At 42.3% G+C, this 19,395-nt stretch overlaps 1 pseudogene; it reads left to right on the forward strand.

The window, feature by feature from the left end:
- The first annotated feature begins 153 nt into the window (after positions 1-153).
- Positions 154-18,962, forward strand: LOC134222833 (uncharacterized; annotated as a pseudogene).
- The last annotated feature ends 433 nt before the right edge of the window (positions 18,963-19,395 follow it).

Raw genomic sequence — 19,395 nt, forward strand, 5'->3', positions numbered from 1 at the left:
TCTTTTCATTTAGAATTTTCTAGAAATACCAATATCCCGATTAGAATTTATCTGTAAAATATCCATCGATTCGATAATCATTTTCAAAATTTGGACAATAAGACAAGACATAGGTCTGGCCTGGCGTAAGTTTTATTATCATGAACTATTAAGATGACCCAGCAGACATTGTCTTGCACAGAAGGTGAGAATGCGTGTTGTGATCTGCCTATATAAAATACCCATACGAATTCTAATTTGAATTTTTCATATTTTTTCAGTTTAAGTCGTGACTTTTACATAAGAAAATATTATGTAAACCCGTCGGAAATTATGATGATGAAATTTGAACCCAGCCGTTTCTTAGTTATGGGGTATACAGACCAATTCAGTTTTATAACTAACAAGAAGAAGAAGAAAAAGATGTTCATACGGCACTTATGTCAAGCTATGTCACATATATGTTGCAATGCAACCATTAGTGCATGAGTTATACTTTCCATTACCTAAATAAAATTCTGCCCCATTTTGCCCCTAAATGTATGCAGTTAATGTCAAAATGCTCATTTTTGAACCGAAAATCATCAATAACTTCGTCAATATTGAAAATAAAATGAAACTGTCTTCGAAAGGTTCATGTTTTTCATCGTGACGGACATCTTTGTAGAACATTTGAAAAATCTAAAAAATATATTGACGAAAGTATCGTGAAAAACCTGATTTTTGGTGGTCGTTCATAAATAACGACCCATATCTCGACTTCTATAGCAGATAGAAATAAAGTTTATATAGCAAAATTTTTCGTAGAAACTTTTTCTACAACTTTCTCTAAGAGACCAATGATGTATCTTCATAATTGAAGGAAAGAGAATTTCCATCTCACTTTTAGGGGGATTGGTCAAAAAAAAATTTTTTTTTAGATATGGAGCTTAACATACTGAAACTTTTCTCCGAAGTCACTGAGACTCTAAAATTAACTTTTCATGGTCAAAACATTTTCGATCACGAATTCCTGGGTTAGAAAACACTGTGCTGCGGGTAAAACCAACACCACTTCAAATATCTGATTTCAAGTGATTATCGGACAGAATTTCGACACACTTCAAATAAACGTTTGATTTCTTGTATTTCTAATCATTTTGTTACTGGCGGAGACGTGTAAGAGTCATAATAATCAGACAATTAGTATTGATCACCATTGAGGAGATGAGTTATGTAAAAATTTGGCATCGGTGTAGAAGATTTTTTGACAATAATTTGTAAATTTTCAGTATGTATTCCATCTCTGATCCATAATTGAACATCATTTTGTGTATGTTATGGAAAAATAGTTAACTTTTCCAATTATAAACATCCACATGTATCTCATCATTATTATGTTATCAGTTGGGGTAAATTCGACACCTGTCATCGAATCACGAAATACCTCTGTTTTATTAGACTCATCATTCGCATAATATAATTCAAGTATTGGAAAACGAGGCGCCGGGGAATATAACTTAATCATAGACTGATTACATACCATATCATCATTGGGCGTGACAATAGGTCTAGGGGGTAATATTGAGTCATCAAGGAAAACCTGCAGGTCGGATAACAATAGCGCTCAAAGAAGAACCGTATTTTTAGGCTTATTTTGCTCTTAGATATATTCAATCCGTTCTCTAGTGTTGTTCTTTCGTGATCCATTTTCACCCCTGTAAACATGTAGCTTGTCACGACTTGATGTGTCGGTTTTACCCTCATGTGGTGTCGATCTTACCCACATCCCAGCTGGTTGGGCTGGAAGATGAACTGTTCGCGTTTTCATCATAAATCAAATTCTACCAAGAAATATTGTCCTGAGACCTCATGGACTGATGCATGAAGAGCCAAAGTATGCTTGTATGAAATTTATAGACCGGAAAATTGCTTCATAGATTAGAGAACTGTATGGGGTCCGCATGGGGTCTCCAGTAGCTTTGCGAGTGAAGGTGCAGGATTGTCAATCGAGGGATGGCGGTCCACACTGGTTCAGAAGCCCCCAAAACGTGCGTTTTTTAGTTTTAGACCTGAAAACTATATTTTAGAGTCATGATGTCTTCAGAAGAGTTGAAGGATATTTCTTGGGCTTTCTTTTGATAAGAAAATATCAATGATCTATCCACCTTGAAGGGCGGAATGAAGTTAAAAAATTACGCAGATGTACAAAAGCAGTGGTTATTCTCTGCAATGTTATAAAGTATGTGAATTGGAACATCTTTTCTGAAGACACAATATTGGACAAACGGTTTTGTAAGGAATTAGAGCACGTTTTGTATGAATGACCCCCAAAAATCATATTTTGAGCATAACTTTTTTGGAAATGATTTTAGCACTATGGTTTATTCTAGAAAGTTGTGCATAATGACAAAAAACATGTTTGTCTAGAAGACTACTTTGATCTTTATTGAAACCTGTTAAAGTTATTAAGGAATTTTTAGAAAAAAAGTCAGTTTTCACATCAACACACAAACAGCCACCATCTGAAAGATTCGGTTTTAAGCTACCGAATGTACAATGTTTTGTTTTGTTCCGTCGTGTTCCACTATTGTTTTGAATCAACTTAAAATAGTCCTTAATGTACGTTTTTCAGTACAACTGTTACGTAAACAATTAAAAAGTGGCTAACATGATTAGTTATTTATTGCATGGTTACAATCTCGACAAATGACATCCATTCGTCTTAAATGTGGCTGTTTCGTCTTGATGGAGATTGTTACTATGTAATAAATAACCAATCATGTTAGCCACTTTTTAATTGTTTACGTAACAGTTGTACTGAAAAACGTACATTAAGGACTATTTTAAGTTGATTCAAAACAATAGTGGAACACGACGGAACAAAACAAAACATTGTGCATTTGGTAGCTTAAAACCGAATCTTTCAGATGGTGACTGTTTGGCTTGCCGCCTCTTGCCGCTTTTCATGGTGTGTTGATGTGAAAATTGACTATTTTTTTTCTAGAATTCCTCAATAACTTTGACAGGTTTCAAGATAGATCAAAGTAGTCTTCTAGACAAACATGTTTTTTGTCATTATGCACAACTTTCTAGAATAAATCATAGTGCTAAAATCATTTCCAAAAAAGTTATGCTCAAAATATGATTTTTGGGGGTCATTCATACAAAACGTGCTCTAATTCCTGTAGGGTCATGGGTTCGAGTCCCATCGAAGGGAAAGTGGTTACCTCCAATACATTTTCCAAATCAATATCTTCCATATAACGTACATATCCACATATGAGTTTCATAACACTGCTTTTGTACATCTGCGTAATTTTTTTATTTCATACCGCCCTTCAAGGTGGATAGATCATTGATATTTTCTTATCAAAAGAAAGCCCAAGAAATATCCTTCAACTCTTCTGAAGACATCATGACTCTAAAATGTAGTTTTCAGGTCGAAAACTAAAAAACGCACGTTTTGGGGGCGTCTGAACCAGTGTGCGGTCTGGTCTAGGATGTTTTCGGGTTGAAAGATTTCTTGACACCCTGGGCATAGTTTTTTTTTGCCGCAGCTAACGGAAATCTGCAACCAGACACTTGATACTGGAGGCCAAGTGTCTTAATACCAAATCTTGCCTCTCCAGTCATTCCCCATGCCCGTAATTAAGCAATACTTCGGGGTGACTATTGGGCTTTGCGCCCCCTATATGACGTACACAAGTGCACGTATGCGCCTCAACTATCCTGGTACTGGTACCCATGCACCACATGTGCCCCAACGCTCACCTGACTATGCCGCTCGAATTATGGCAAGAATCTTGCAGGTACCCTGCAGGAGGTATCCCATGCTGCCATCTCAAAACATGAACAGTCCTCATTCAGTATGGTATTCACCCCGTCCTGCAACAGGGTGGCACCGCTTGTCTACCAAGCCGGAGGCGATCCCTGGTTGGTTGCTCCTATGCCGCTCCTACCTCAGCTACGACGCAGACCCTTTCATGTCTGCTATTTCTGAGGTGCCGCAGAAGCAGCAACCCACCGACACTCCTGCCAGGTCTAGTGATGATGATGATGATGATGATCATGATGGTCCCGCCACATACCCCTACAAAGGTTTGAGCTAGACGAGTTATCTTTAGATAATTAATTAAGATCGATTTGGCAAATAACAAAAAAAACGATCCGATTATTTTACAGATATAAATTTTAATACTGTCCATCGCTATACAGCAAAAAACTAAATTTAAAAAAAATGAACTGCAGTTTTGATTCATCACTTAGCAAACACCGGTAGTGATACCTCGAGGTCTACAGAAATGCAAAACTTGTGATACCTCTCGCACAGATTTCAAAAGCTTCGCCAGGAACCGCTTTACGTCTTATCAACAAAACCGCGTTCTACATCTCGGAAGTATCTTTCAGCATTTATTTTGATTTTCGACAACAAAACGCCTAAACTTGTGATACCTCTCCGTCGATATCAAAAGTTCGTCTTCTATCGCGTACAAAGACAATCTACCAGGTAGCCAAGGCCAATCATCTATTTCCACTCATTACTAGTCATTCAAAATTCACTTTCATCCATAACGCAAACAGCTCAAGAATGTCAATGATTGGAATAAATTATAAACAACTTATATCTGTATTGCGCGCACGAGGCTCAAATTTTTGTAGAATACACAAAGAAGATTCTATTTAAAATTACGTCAACAATATAAAATCCATCATCATCATCGAGGCGATCGTTGTAGTCAATTAATGCCTCAATAAAAAAGAAATAATTCAGATTACACCTAAACATCCGTTGGTCACAACTTCGTCAAGATTCAAAGTTAGTCAATTATAAAAACTTGTCGAGCAGCCGTTCAAAAAGCAGCTTTAACGTGTGAAATACATTGTCTCTTAAGTGAGACTTCACTCATTCCGTCTCTAGCAGCCGGATCACACTACTGCATAAGCAGTCACTTTGACCATACGTACTATGCAAGGCTTACTTGTGTGCTCGCCCATACATTCGCTCCTTCACCCTGTGTGGGTGTTACGTGTAATACCCCCATCTCCCATTCGCTTGCACCACTTGTGCATCACTCTCCTGACACTCAGTCTCTAACTAACTTGGGGGTTGTAGTACCTTCATATCCTATTTATTTCCACTACAGTGTTGTACCGAGCCTGTCGATCCAATACTCAAGCTTCCACCAGTCTTCCGATGACAGCTAAGGGTTTCGTACTTAGCTGGTAGTGTAGCCTGGTCTCTGTTGTCCTTCTGACATCAGCTAGAGTGAGAGGGTGCGTCCTGTGGGGTCTGCCTAGGATGTGGTGGGGTTCGACAGTGGGCTTTGTTGATCTTCTATAAAAAGCTGCATGTGTCCCCAAGCAGGCCCTATCAAAGCGACCGTGTGCCGCTCAAAGCGCACTAGCCTAGCCCTGGTGTTAGGTGGGACTTTGAACAAATTTGACCCGAATGATCAAGCGTCTGTTCACCAAGGCGGTGCGGTTCCAACAGCGTCTGTTCTGGCATCCAGCGGCAGAATATGAAATGCTATTCCCCGGAAGCTATACCTAAAATGGCAGCCCCATCCCGTTAAATAGCCAACCTTGGGCCAACAACCTACTGTTCCCGAAACATCAATTTGATCGAGAATCCGATAATGAAAGAATACGCAATGATTTTACGGCAACGACTCTTAGCGCGAAACAACGGACACGAATAGGAACATGGAACGTTTTAACCCTAGCCCAGCAGGGTAAATTGGCACAACTTGCCAATGAGGCACGCCGCATGAAGCTTGAGATCCTGGGACTGAGTGAAGTCCGTTGGCCAAACTTTGGAGAACACAGAACACCATCGGAACGAGTTCTGCTATACTCTGGTTTACGAGGTGAGCACGCTCCCCGGCATCGTGGATTTGCCTTCATACTAAGCGCTCAGGCACACTCTGCGCTTATAAAGTGGGAACCAATAAGAGAAACAACAATCGTTGCCAGATTTAGAACACGGGTCCGAAACCTTACTATAATTCAATATTATGCGCCAACCGATGCTGTCGATCTGCAAGACAAAGAGAACTTCTACAGTCAACTCAATGCCGTCGTTGATAGAAGGGTGATATCAAGACTTCAATGCGAAGATCGGATCCGACAACTCGAACCATGAGCGCATTATGGGACGTCATGGTATCGGAGAAATGAGCGAAAACGGAGAGTTGTTCGCAGAATTCTGTGGTAATAATGGCATGGTGATCGAGGGATCGCTCTTCCCTCATCGACCGGTTCACAAAGTCACGTGGGTCTCCCGTGACTTTTTTTTTACAGAAAATCAAATGGACCACATCTGCATCAGCCGAAAATTGAAACGGAGCCTTCTTGATGTACGGAATAAACGTAGTGCCGATATCGCGTCAGATCATCACCTCCTCATCTGCGAAATACGTCTGCGATTTACGTAATATCTGGGACACCGCAACTTTCCCGGTCGACTGGATGCAAGGTATCTTAGTGAAGGTGCCCAAAAAGGGTGACCTGACTGTATGTACTGACCAGGGATGGGAAAAATCAAATTTCCGAAAAATCGAGAATGATCAAACTCACCCGCGATTTTACTTTTAAATTATCAAGTGATAAAAACTCGCCAGCGATTAAGAATCGCTTAAAAATCGTTTCTTGATTTGAGGCATTTCCCGTTACATTTTGATCTCTTTTTCTTTACTACCATGAAACAATAACGCCAAATAGAAGATATAACGGGACTGTTGACAATTAGCTGATACTAGTGAAGATTAAAGATTCAATGAAAATTCTGTGTTTATTATCGTTTGAGTACAAAATTTGAGAAGTTGTCGCCGGCAACAACTCGCCTACTGTTTTCACGTGAAAAGTTTTCACAAATTGCAATCATGATCGTCTGATAATGATTAAGCACAACACTGTGTGTACCGTTCTCAAAGTTCTGTGCAAAATTATCCTAGTCCGGATTCAGGAGAAGATCGATGCGACTCTCCGGCGGCAGCAAGCCGGACTCCGTGCCGGAAGATCCTGTGTGGACCATATTGTCACGCTCCGCATCATTCTGGAGCAGGTCAACGAATTCCAAGAGTCCCTTTACTTGTTATTCATTGACTACGAAAAAGCTTTCGACCGTGTCAATCATGAGAATATGTGGGCGCCCTGAGACGCAAGGGAGTTCCTGAGAAAATCATCGGCCTCATCGAGGCACAGTACGAGGCCTTCTCGTGTAGAGTGCTGCACAATGGGGTCTTGTCCGACCCTATCCCGGTCGTAGCTGGTGTGAGGCAAGGATGTATTCTATCACCGTTACTGTTCCTCATCGTAATCGACGAGATTCTGGTAGATGCGATTGACCGTGAAGCAAACCGCGGGCTGTTATGGCAGCCTATAACCATGGAGCACCTAAACGACTTCGAATTGGCTGATGAGGTTGTACTCTTCCCCTAACGGCGTTCTGGTATGCAAAGTAAGCTCAACGGCTTTGCGGAGCGCTTCTCTTCGGCAGGTTTAGGCATCAACGTCAACAAAACCAAATCGTTGGATGTAAACACGGTGACCCCTTCCAGTTTCACAGTAGCCGGGCAACCAGTGGAGAATGTTGAAAGCTTCCGATATCTTGGTAGCCAGATGGCGTCAGACGGCGGTACCAAGATCGACATAGGCGCACGGATCAAGAAAGCAAGGGCTATCTTTGCGACTCATATGTAACCAGATTTGGTCAGAATCAAGTTGCTGCAACTATTTTTGCCTGACTGGTGCTGCTCGGGGTGTGTCATTGGAGAACACTCAACGGGTGCAGGTGTTCATCAACAGATGTCTGCGGTATATAATTCGGGGCTGGTGGCCTCACAAGTGGATCTCAAACAACGAGCTCCATCGTCGTTGTCACCACAGGCCAATAGCAGCGGAAATTTGGGATCGGAAGTGGGGCTGGGTCGTCCACACTCTACGTAGGGGCGGAAATTAAATCTATTAAAAAGCATTAAACTGGAATCCAGCGGGACACCGCAGCAGAGGCAGGCTCATGGCGGCGAAGCGCGAAGCCTCAAAAAAGAAATAAAAGAAGTCGACCGAAACCTCTAACCTGGGAACAGGTTAAAGCGATAGCTGGACATTGCTCAGAATGGAGATCTTTCAAGTCAGCCCTTTGCTCCACCGGACCCAGTAAACCACATATCGTATAACAAACAGCAAATGAATTCGCATTTGCGTCCGTCAAAAATCTAATTCGCATTGCATATCAAACTTTGTCAGATTATTGTCGACAAATGTTGTATTGAATGCATCGTATACGATAACTTTTACGGGTTAGAGACAAAAGGTCGAAATGGACAAGGAACTGAAACGGAGAGAATTAATTTAGCACCAGAGATACACAGTTAGCAATTTTCACCATTTTTAGCAATTAAATAAGATTCATTCAGTGAGTACTACTAATAGATGGATGTTGAGCTTTCTAAATGTCACTTCGTTCTCTCAAAACGGTGCACGCCGCACATCAAATATACCGCCGTATGTATACATCGTATAATACACCGTACGCCGGTGTATTTTCAATGCGTGCGCTTGCGTGGCTGCAAAGTGCACTATTTCATAAATTATTTTGGAATACACCCAACTTGTTATCAACTTGTTCTTGATCGATCTTTTGTCCTTTTCGACCTTTTGATTCTTTCGACCTTCTGTTCCTTTCGACCTTTCATACTTTCGACCTTCTCTCCCTTTCGACGTTTTGTCTTTTCGATCTTTTGTCCTTTCGGCCTTTTGTCTTTTCGACTTTTTGTCTTTCGACCTTTTGCCCTTTCGACCTTTTGTCATAGATTCAATTTTTACCGTAGCGAAAATCAATCGTAATTGTGTGAATAAAAACTCGTAATGACTTATCCTGTGCGAATGAATGTCTATGTGAATCGTAAAACAATCGAATCCACTTCAGTCCAAATGGCTTGTAGAAGTTTCAAGCAGTTGAAAAGGTATAAACTGTGTACTTTATGTTGGACAAGAATCCTACTTACTTTGAGACGCGCAGTATGCTGCAGTGGTGAAGTATCCGTCTGCAATTCCAAAGATCATATGTTCGAGACTTGGTGCTGGTAAAACTTTTTTATTTTTTACATTTTAATGTTTAATCATTATACTGTTATGATGTCGGGAAGAATCGTAAAATAAAACTAGTATGTACCTACATCGCCTCCACTTTGGTACGTATATAGCCAATCTGTGCATTATATACGATTAAGTTGGTTTTTATAAATAACCTATATCAAGAGTTATAGATACCATAAGGGGGTGTACATGCCCCATAAGTAAGTAAGTAGTTACTTTTTGTAAGAAGCGACTAAATTGTTAAATTATTGCAATAATTGTTGTGTTGATCGAAGCAAACTAATAGATTATCTCGATTTTTGAAAAGAAGTCAATTGATTAAAAATCACTCGATTATTGAGCTTGTTAATCAATTAATCAATCAATAATCGGACATCCCTACCCAGTTGGAGGGCACGGATGGAGTCCATTTGGAGGCTCGGACGGAGCCCGGTTGGCGGCTTGGATGGACCCTGGTTGAGCTCTCGGACCGAGTAGGGGAGAACTGTCCAAAATGCACCCCTGGGGCAAAATGGCCTCACTCATAAAATCAATCATATAATCTGTTGTAGTACATTTATGAACGAATATTACCATTACAATTCATAATTAGCTATCCATCATTGAACACCATTGGAAAAATTGAGCAAAATCCCTTCATATTCACTCAAATTTAACGATTTGCTTTTTTTCCACCACATCCGTAAGATTGTAGTTCAATCCATTAAGAAAAAACGAACAACCATGCGTTCACCATCATTTTACACGCAATTGAGTCATTTTAGACCACCATTCGGGCGTTTTGCCCCAGGCCTATTTTAAAAACATTTTTTAAATGCGTTAGAAAGTCATGAAAACGTTATTGTTTTGAATAGGAAATTATTGTGGAATGTAGCTAGCTTTGTTAATTTTGCACCTATACGTTGAAATGGTTGGGTATTTTTGTTTATATGGGCGAAAACATCGAAAAGGCTCAAGGGGTGCATTTTGGACCATTCTCCTCTACTCATTTCGGCACACTCTGGCCGTTGGTGATTGCAGCGAGGTTTTATGGAGTTACCCTCGCTGCGACCAACATAAAACAAGAAATTCCAATCTGACCAATACATCTGATTGCACATTACATCAAGATGTCTGTCATCAGTGATAAAATAAGATTTCTAAAAGAATGAAAAAAAAGTATGCATATACGGTAAGAATTTCATCGGCGCGCGGTTTAACTACAAGTCTTCAGCGGTCGCGGCGCACTGCTCTCTAATCTTACCCACTCCCGGCGCCACTGATAAAAGTACATTATTTTTGACGGAAAAAATCAATTTATCGCACCATTATTGTTTCGTGTATGAAAAGAACACATATAGGATATAGGTCTAGTGCATCTTAATTTTATCGCAATAAATATTTTAAATTCAACACCCAACTTATAGCTAAATATTTTACTCTATGTAGTTGATATAAATTGTCGCTTATGTTATGTTTAGATATCGCATAAATGAGCTACAGCCCCACCAAATACGAGTGATTCATTCAAGTTGTTTACATCCAACAGATCCCATTTCCCACAGATACGACTGAAGCTTCCGCAATCCAGACAACGTGAACGAAAGCGTCTGCTGATTAACGAGTTCTACCACCAGAAAGTGGTACGTGCGAAACGCGCAACTACACCGTGTCTTTATCCAACTACGCAGTTTTGTCTGATTCACCTTCTCATGCCGGGAAGAGATATCAAGACAATAAAAACAAAATCAACGGCACAGAGTAGAATGGTAAACAATTTTGGTAAGTTCTCGCGGGAAAAAAGTTATACTCATTCTTGAAAGCACCTACCTTCTCTCGTTGGGGCCAACATGCTGCTGGCTTTTTTTTCAGACGAAGAATAATAAGAGACAGAGGGTAAACAAGAGTGATCAATACACGGATTTCCGTATATGAGTCCGAAGATCATGAGTCCAGAACGGGCGGTCAAATGGGCGGTGAGGAGAAGCAATAATAACCGAAAGACGTTCGCTACGAGCTTTTGATGAGGTACATATGTACGATCTGGTTCTGTGATTTGTTGCTCCGTATGCAAAATTGGTGCATGAACATTAAACACTGACCAGAAATCACAATTTGCTCAATCAACTATGGGATAATTACTGCACTTCTCTAAGTTGTCCAATAGGTGGTTAGGGATTTAATTGTCGCAATCGCTGAAGTAATGGCCTAACTCATAAACACATTCAAATAATATTTTTAGGACATTTCTGAACAAATATTACCATTAAATTCAAATTAATATGAGTTATCCATTAAGCTATAGTGTAAAGACTGAGTAAAATACCATTTTCACTTAAATTTAGCGATTTGCGATTCTTTCTCCTCACCCGTAAGATTTTCGTTCAATCCACTAAGATAAACAAACAACCATGCGTTCACATGCAATTGATTCGGGCGTTTTCTAAAACATATTTTAAATTACTCCTTTTTAAAAACATATTTTATATGCGTTGGACATTTATGAAAATTTTGTTTTTGTTTAATAGAAGATTGATGTGAAATGTACCTAGTTTTCTGGGGACTAAGGGGAACTGTTCTTTCCTACTCCTGCACTTCGTCCGTCCGTCATTGGCAAATAGCAAAAAAAAAAAATTAAATAGTAACCTTTGATCTAATAAATCTTTCTTTTTGTTCAGGGCAGTAATAACAAAATGCATAACACCTTCGGAATATTTTTAAGAATATTTACTGCTGAATTGGTAGATCGAGATCCGAACTATACTTGTGCTGTAGTAAATACTCTTGAAAAACTGCTGAAAATGTTCTCGATAACGTCAAAGGGTTGTTTTGCACCGGGGTGCATATTATCCCAGTTTCCTCTATTGTGTGAAAGAGCAAGTGTACCGAGAAGACGGAAGGGATGGGATTGTCGAATTCAGAATTACATCGTTTATGAGGATACCGCAAGCGCAACCAACAGAAACTAGAAACAAAGGCAACAGCTAGCAGATTCTCGAATCCGCAGAACGGGACAAATCACGAGACGCACAGGCGCAGCTTGTACCCAATCCATCCGAAATCGAAAGGCGGCTAAATCGCGAGGGCACAGGGAAGCTAAGGCACAGTCAGTCTAACAACAAAAACAACATTGTCTGCGTGTCTATCATCATCATGGTGATGGCATGCCGTATGAGATCCCGTCCAAAGCCCCGCACCTCGCTGGCTGTTGGCTGTTGGCTGCACATGACGCGAACCGAGCGCACTAAGGAGAAGGCAAAAGCAAAAGCAGCACCAAGGTCAATTAATTAGAATGTTGTGTATAATAAGAGAGAACGCCGAGCGAGGAGCGCGAGCGTCGCGTCGTCGACGAGAATGATGGTTGGTTGGCGGGTGCGGCGCGGACGAGGAAACTAAACAAAGTAAGCAGCGAAGACACGAAAAAATAAGACGCGAATTGTTTGTATTTGCGCTAGCGGCGATTGATGACGGTGGGAGAGGGAGTGCACGGAAGAAGAGGAAGGTGATCGAGACATACGGACAGACCAACAGAGAGACAGAACGTGAAGGTGAAGTGGAAAATTATGAAGACAGCGCATTTGGAAGCAAAAAGTAGAAGAAGGAAGTGATAGATTTTAACGGGTGGGGTGGTTGCAAAGGTGGGGATAGAATGGGGAAGGGTGGTATGATTGGATAGCGAAATGAAGAGGATTTGAAGTTGATTTTTTTTTTTAGCAAACTGAATGATTCAGGTGCACGAATTTTGATTTACTTTCAAAAAAGAAGGTATTGCAACTCCGCACTTAATGGAATTCATTATGAAATTGCAAATTCGAATAATCCACGGGACTGACTCTTGTATACCTCCACCACAGTTTATCTCGTAGCCTACATTGGAAATTCCGCACTGACAGCCACAAGGGTAGTCACGGGATGAAGATTCACTGGCTAATAAAACCTGAGAAGAAATCATAGAGATGCAATATGAACATGAGCTGCAATGGTAATTCACGATTACAGAAATTGAAGGGTGACTGCCGTTTACCGATTGAGTGAACATATTTGGAAATTATTTTGTCACTAAATGGGACCTACGGGTTCGTCGCTTGTAAATTCTGTTTAATTCCGCAATAACAAACGACCATCGGACAGAACAAATAGTCGAATAGTAGACAAAATTTGGAGGTTTCATTTAATTTTTTAATTTTATTTTTCGGCACGGCAAATGCTGGGTAAAGCGTACCATTGGTACTTCGCGTACCTGAAGGAATAAAATAGACCCCATCTCGCGGTCCTTAGCCTCTTACCCACCAACTCCTATCCCTACCTCCTCGCGGTGCTGGCCGGGATACGAGCAACCTTAGGGAAGATCGGGTAACCAACCCCGGTGGGAACTATGGTCGTATGCTGACAGGGAAGGGGGGGTTTGCTTCTCTCCGGAGGTGCAAATCTTATTGAGCGTCTGTTCTCCATGTCAGGATCGGCTCACAACAGCGTCTGTTCTCCATGTTAGGGGCGGCTGATCATCGTCCGAGTGCCAGCGAGGGACTCTAAGTGAAACTGTGCACCATGGTCCACCGGAAATAAGGAGGAATGGTCCTCCGGAAATTTAGGGGGTTTGGTGTCAGGCCCTGCAAGCCAGCCTTTAAAAAATCATAAGCAACGAACAATCAACAAGAGAGTACGGACCGGAACCATCGGCGAAGACCACTGCGACGAAAAGGGACTAGCGATTGGAAACTCGGTTCGTGGAACTGTAAATCTCTCAACTTCATCGGGAGCACACGCATACTCGCCGATGTGCTCAAGGATCGTGGATTCGGCATCGTAGCGCTGCAGGAGGTTTGTTGGAAGGGATCAATGGTGCGAACGTTTAGAGGTAATCATACCATCTACCAGAGCTGCGGCAACACACACGAGCTGGGAACAGCTTTCATAGTGATGGGCGATATGCAAAGGCGCGTGATCGGGTGGTGGCCGATCAATGAAAGAATGTGCAGGTTGAGGATCAAAGGCCGGTTCTTCAACTTCAGCATAATCAACGTCCATAGCCCACACTCCGGAAGCACTGATGATGATAAGGACGCATTCTACGCGCAGCTGGAACGTGAGTACGACAGCTGCCCAAGACACGACGTCAAAATCATCATAGGAGATTTGAACGCTCAGGTTGGCCAAGAGGAGGAGTTTAGACCGACTATTGGAAAGTTCAGCGCTCACCGGCTGACGAACGAAAACGGCCTACGACTAATTGATTTCGCCGCCTCCAAGAATATGGCCATTCGTAGCACCTACTTCCAACACAGCCTCCCGTATCGGTACACCTGGAGATCACCACTGCAGACAGAATCACAAATCGACCACGTTCTGATTGATGGACGGCACTTCTCCGACATTATCGACGTCAGGACATATCGTGGCGCTAACATCGACTCTGACCACTATCTGGTGATGGTTAAACTGCGCCCAAAACTATCCGTCATCAACAATGTTCGGTACCGACGACCGCCGCGGTACGACCTAGAGCGACTGAAGCAAGCTGATGTCGCCACTGCATACGCGCAGCATCTCGAGGCAGCGTTGCCGGAAGAGGGTGAGCTCGATGGGTCCCCTCTTGAGGACTGCTGGAGTACAGTTAAAGCAGCCATTAACGACGCAGCGGAGAACAACGTCGGGTATATGGGTCGAAGTCGACGGAACGATTGGTTCGACGAAGAGTGCAGACAGATTCTGGAGGAGAAGGACGCAGCGCGGGCGGTTGCGCTGCAGCAAGGTACCCGGCAGAACGTGGAACGTTATAGACGGAAGCGGAGACAGCAGACCCGCCTTTTTCAGGAGAAGAAACGCCGCCTGGAAGAAGCGGAGTGCGAGGAGATGGAACAGCTGTGCCGTTCTCAAGATACACGCAAGTTCTATCAGAAGCTCAACGCATCCCGCAAAGGCTTCGTGCCGCGAGCCGAAATGTGCCGGGATAAGGATGGGAGCATCTTGACGGACGAACGTGTGGTGATCGAAAGGTGGAAGCAGCACTACGAGGAACATCTGAATGGCGCTGAGAGTACAGGCAGTGAAAGTCAAGGCAGCGGAGGAGATGACTACGTCAGTTCAGCGGACGATGGAAGCCAACCAGCCCCACCTTGAGGGAAGTTAAGGATGCCATTCAACAGCTAAAGACCAATAAAGCAGCTGGTAAGGATGGTATCGGAGCTGAGCTCATCAAGATGGGCCCGGAAAAGCTGGCCACTTGCCTGCACAAACTGATAGTCAGAATCTGGGAAACCGAACAGCTACCGGAGGAGTGGAAGGAAGGGGTTATATGCCCCATCTACAAGAAAGGCGACAAGCTGGAGTGTGAGAACTTTCGAGCGATCACCATCCTTAATGCCACCAGAAAGTGATATCCCAGATCATCTTCCGTCGTCTGTCACCATTAGTGAACGAGTTCGTGGGAAGTTATCAAGCCGGCTTCGTTGACGGCCGCTCGACAACGGACCAGATCTTTACTGTACGGCAAATCCTTCAAAAATGCCGTGAATAGCAGGTCCCAACGCACCATCTGTTCGTTGATTTCAAGGCGGCATACGACAGTATAGACCGCGTAGAGCTATGGAAAATTATGGACGAGAACAGCTTCCCTGGGAAGCTTACCAGACTGATCAAAGCAACGGTGGATGGTGTGCAAAACTGTGTGAAGATTTCGGGCGAACGCTCCAGTTCGTTCGAATCGCGCTGGGGACTAAGACAAGGTGATGGACTTTCGTGCCTGTTTTTCAACATTGCGCTAGAAGGTGTCATGCGGAGAGCCGGGTGTAACAGCCGGGGTACGATTTTCAACAGATCCAGTCAATTTATTTGTTTCGCGGATGACATGGACATTGTCGGCCGAACATTTGTAAAGGTGATAGAACTGTACACCCGCCTGAAACGTGAAGCAACAAAAGTTGGACTGGTGGTGAATGCGTCAAAGACAAAGTACATGCTTGTGGGCAGAGCCGAGCGCGACAGGGCCCGCCTAGGAAGCAGTGTTACGATAGACGGGGATACCTTCGAGGTGGTCGAGGAATTCGTCTACCTCGGATCCTTGCTAACGGCTGACAACAACGTTAGTCGTGAAATACGAAGGCGCATCATCTGTGGAAGTCGGGCCTACTACGGGCTCCAGAAGAAACTGCGGTCAAAAAAGATTCGCCACCGCACCAAATGTGTCATGTACAAGACGCTAATAAGACCGGTTGTCCTCTACGGACATGAAACATGGACAATGCTCGAGGAGAACCTTAGGACCATCTTTGGCGGTGTGCAAGAAGACGGTGTGTGGCGGCGAAGAATGAACCACGAGCTCGCCCAGCTCTACGTTGAACCCAGTATCCAGAAGGTGCTAAAGCCGGAAGGGTACGATGGGCAGGACATATTGTAAGAATGCCGGACAGCAACCCTGCAAAGATGGTGTTCGCTTCTGATCCGGCAGGTACTAGACAGCGTGGAGCGCAGCGAGCGAGATGGGCAGACCAGGTGCAAAACGACTTGGCGAGCGTGGGGCGTATTCGAGGATGGAGAGCTGCGGCCTCGAACCGTGTATTGTGGCGTCAAATTGTTGATTCAGTGTTATTTGTTTAGATGTACACACTTAACTCAATTCACCGTATTCGGTAAATTTTACAAAATCTCAACAGCAGAACTGTTCGGTAATTATTTTACAGATTTTTTGCATTGTTCAACTGCCAAAATCACCGAAAATCAGTAAATTTATTTACCGAACAGTTCTGCTGTTGAGATTTCTTTAAAATTTTACCGAATTCGGCGATTTTTTTTTAATTAAAATGAAATATATTGACTTCAAACCTGCAGGGGTTAGACAAAAAAGTTGACATAGGTAAAATTATGTCGAAATTCAAATCAGCATAACTTTGCATAGATTGATCCGATTTTGATAAAACCTAGACCATTAGAAGCGGACACTCTTCTAGTATATTATGTCCACGCAAAACCTGAGATTGGTCTTTTGCCACCGGAGATGTTCCGGGTTTTCCGAGGGTATGTGCAGGATGTATTTTTTCCACTGCTTGTCATTTTATGTGGCGTTTACTAGAACTAAAACTAATATGCTGACGATAGAACTGAAAGACTCTCTGGCCAATTTGTAACAGGTTCCGGGTGTTCTGCGGAAGTTACATTTGTTCAGGTTGTATGGCCAATCCCGTACCGTTTCACAAAAATTGTCATATCGCTGCGTAGACATGACGGATTTTTCGATCTGCAGCCAGCATTTTTCAGCATATTAGTTCTAGTTTCTGGGGAAAGCATAAAACATGATGGTACAGTCACTTCACAGTTATGGATAGCCCACAGTTATGAATCGACATTGATAAAAAAACATTTTTTTAAAGAGAAATTAGTTAAAACATAAACCGAATTATTTTCCCGGTGTAGATGTAGGGTATCTGTTGCATTATTAATAACATGCTCCTATATCAATAATTTTTGCAAAACAGGCAGTTTAGGCTCAATTTGTATCGTGTTTTGTTGTTATCCGGCGTGCTCACTGCTGAAAAAAATCACAAAAATAAGAAATAAAACCATTTGCGCTCCAATGCTTTGTTTTCGAATGGTATTGATTTGGGTACTTGGTATGAATTCAAGGAGCAGTTCCCCTACTATCTACACATCAGTAATAATCAATTTTATTCATGATTACTGCAGTTAATGCTGCACAAAACGTCAAACTTATTAAGCGCAGTGATGCGCTTACTGTTTTGTTGATTTCGCTTAGCTTGGATAAAGGTGCTGCTCTTCTATCAGAAGTTATTTTCTGCTTCAATTTGTGAAACTTATTGAAAATATCTGGACATATCATCAACTACAGGTAATATAAACCAAAAACAGGTATACTAACACCAATTGTTTGAACAAAAAGATATTTTTAAAGTGAATTTGATTTGATCCATATTTGTGGGAAAAATAGCCAAGATCTACAATTATGAATCAAGCAAAGTAGCTTTGTCGTACTGGGAATCCGAAGTAAAAAGTGGACTAACTCTTTCGTTGCATACCAGAACAATGGGACGTATCGTCAAGATCCGGAAGCAATACGACGCGCAGACTCTTTCCGATGCAATTTGCGAAGCCAGGAGGACCAGCAACATCAGAGCTACATCGAAGAAATACAACATCCTCTTTACGACGTTTTTCCGACGAGCAAAAAACGAGAAAAGGAAGCTGCTATCTGGTCCCGACCCCACCTTGCTGCCGGAGGAAACTGGGTGATTTACATGGCGAAGGCTGGATTTCCTGTTTGGGAAGTGAAGCATACGGTTAAAGATTACGCGGACAAAATAAGGAAACACCGTTCCATTCCAGACAAGAACTGGAGCAGTCGTTTTTTGGCACGACATCCGGATATTAAAAAAAACTGGTCAACAACCTGCCGAAAGCTGCAGCAAAGGTTACTGAGCCTCAGTTGCGTAATTGGTTTGCAAAGGTAGAGAAATTACTATTGGAGGACGGCATCGATATGGCTATTTCTTGTGACCAATAATTCGGAAAAGGAGAGTTATACTGCTTTGTTTGGAAGTACTGCAGCTGATGATTTGACACCTCCAATGATATTTTTTCCGGGAAAATGAATAAGCAAGGAAATGTTTGAGAACATACCCAAAGGGATGGCAAACTTCGAAAACCTTTTACTTTAAAATATTCAATGACTTGTATGCATGATTGAAGGATAGAGGAACTGAATACCCGGTTCTGATTTTCGTCGATGGGCACAAGAGCCATGTAAGCGTCGAGTTGGTTGAGTTTTGCGTCTGATCCCTTTGTACCCGAACGCGACACGAATTTTGCAGCCATTGGACAGAAACTTTTTTGGCAGAAACCCAAATTTGGCAAGCAAATTTGGAGCAAGGTGCTCCGGCAACGTTTGTTGGGAAACAGCAGAGCACGTGTGAACAAGGCTAATTTTGGTAGTCTACTGCATACTGCACTACAAAATTTTACAAATTCTAAGGAGAGTCTCGAAAAAGCTTTCCAACTTTGTGGTCTTTTTCCGTGGAATGTTGATGCCATCGACTTTAGTACTCTGCCAGCAAACGCCGATGATTCACAAAACAGCACTGATACATCTGTTACTGAGGAACCTGTAATTGATTATGTACGACAACTTGAATACGTTGAAATGGGCCTAAATCAAACTCAGCTCCAGGTATTTGGTGAAAATCGTGACAAGGATTTCTGGTACGTTCCATATGAGGAACTGGCTTTACTCAACTTCTGGAAAACCATTAAAGATAAATCCGAAGGACTTATGTTCACAAGACGTTTGAAGCAATACACTTTAATTACCTGTAACTTCACTTCAGCTGAGTCGACAGAACCTGTACT

This window comes from Armigeres subalbatus, chromosome 3 (assembly GCF_024139115.2).
Source record: "Armigeres subalbatus isolate Guangzhou_Male chromosome 3, GZ_Asu_2, whole genome shotgun sequence".
Lineage (NCBI taxonomy): Eukaryota > Metazoa > Arthropoda > Insecta > Diptera > Culicidae > Armigeres > Armigeres subalbatus.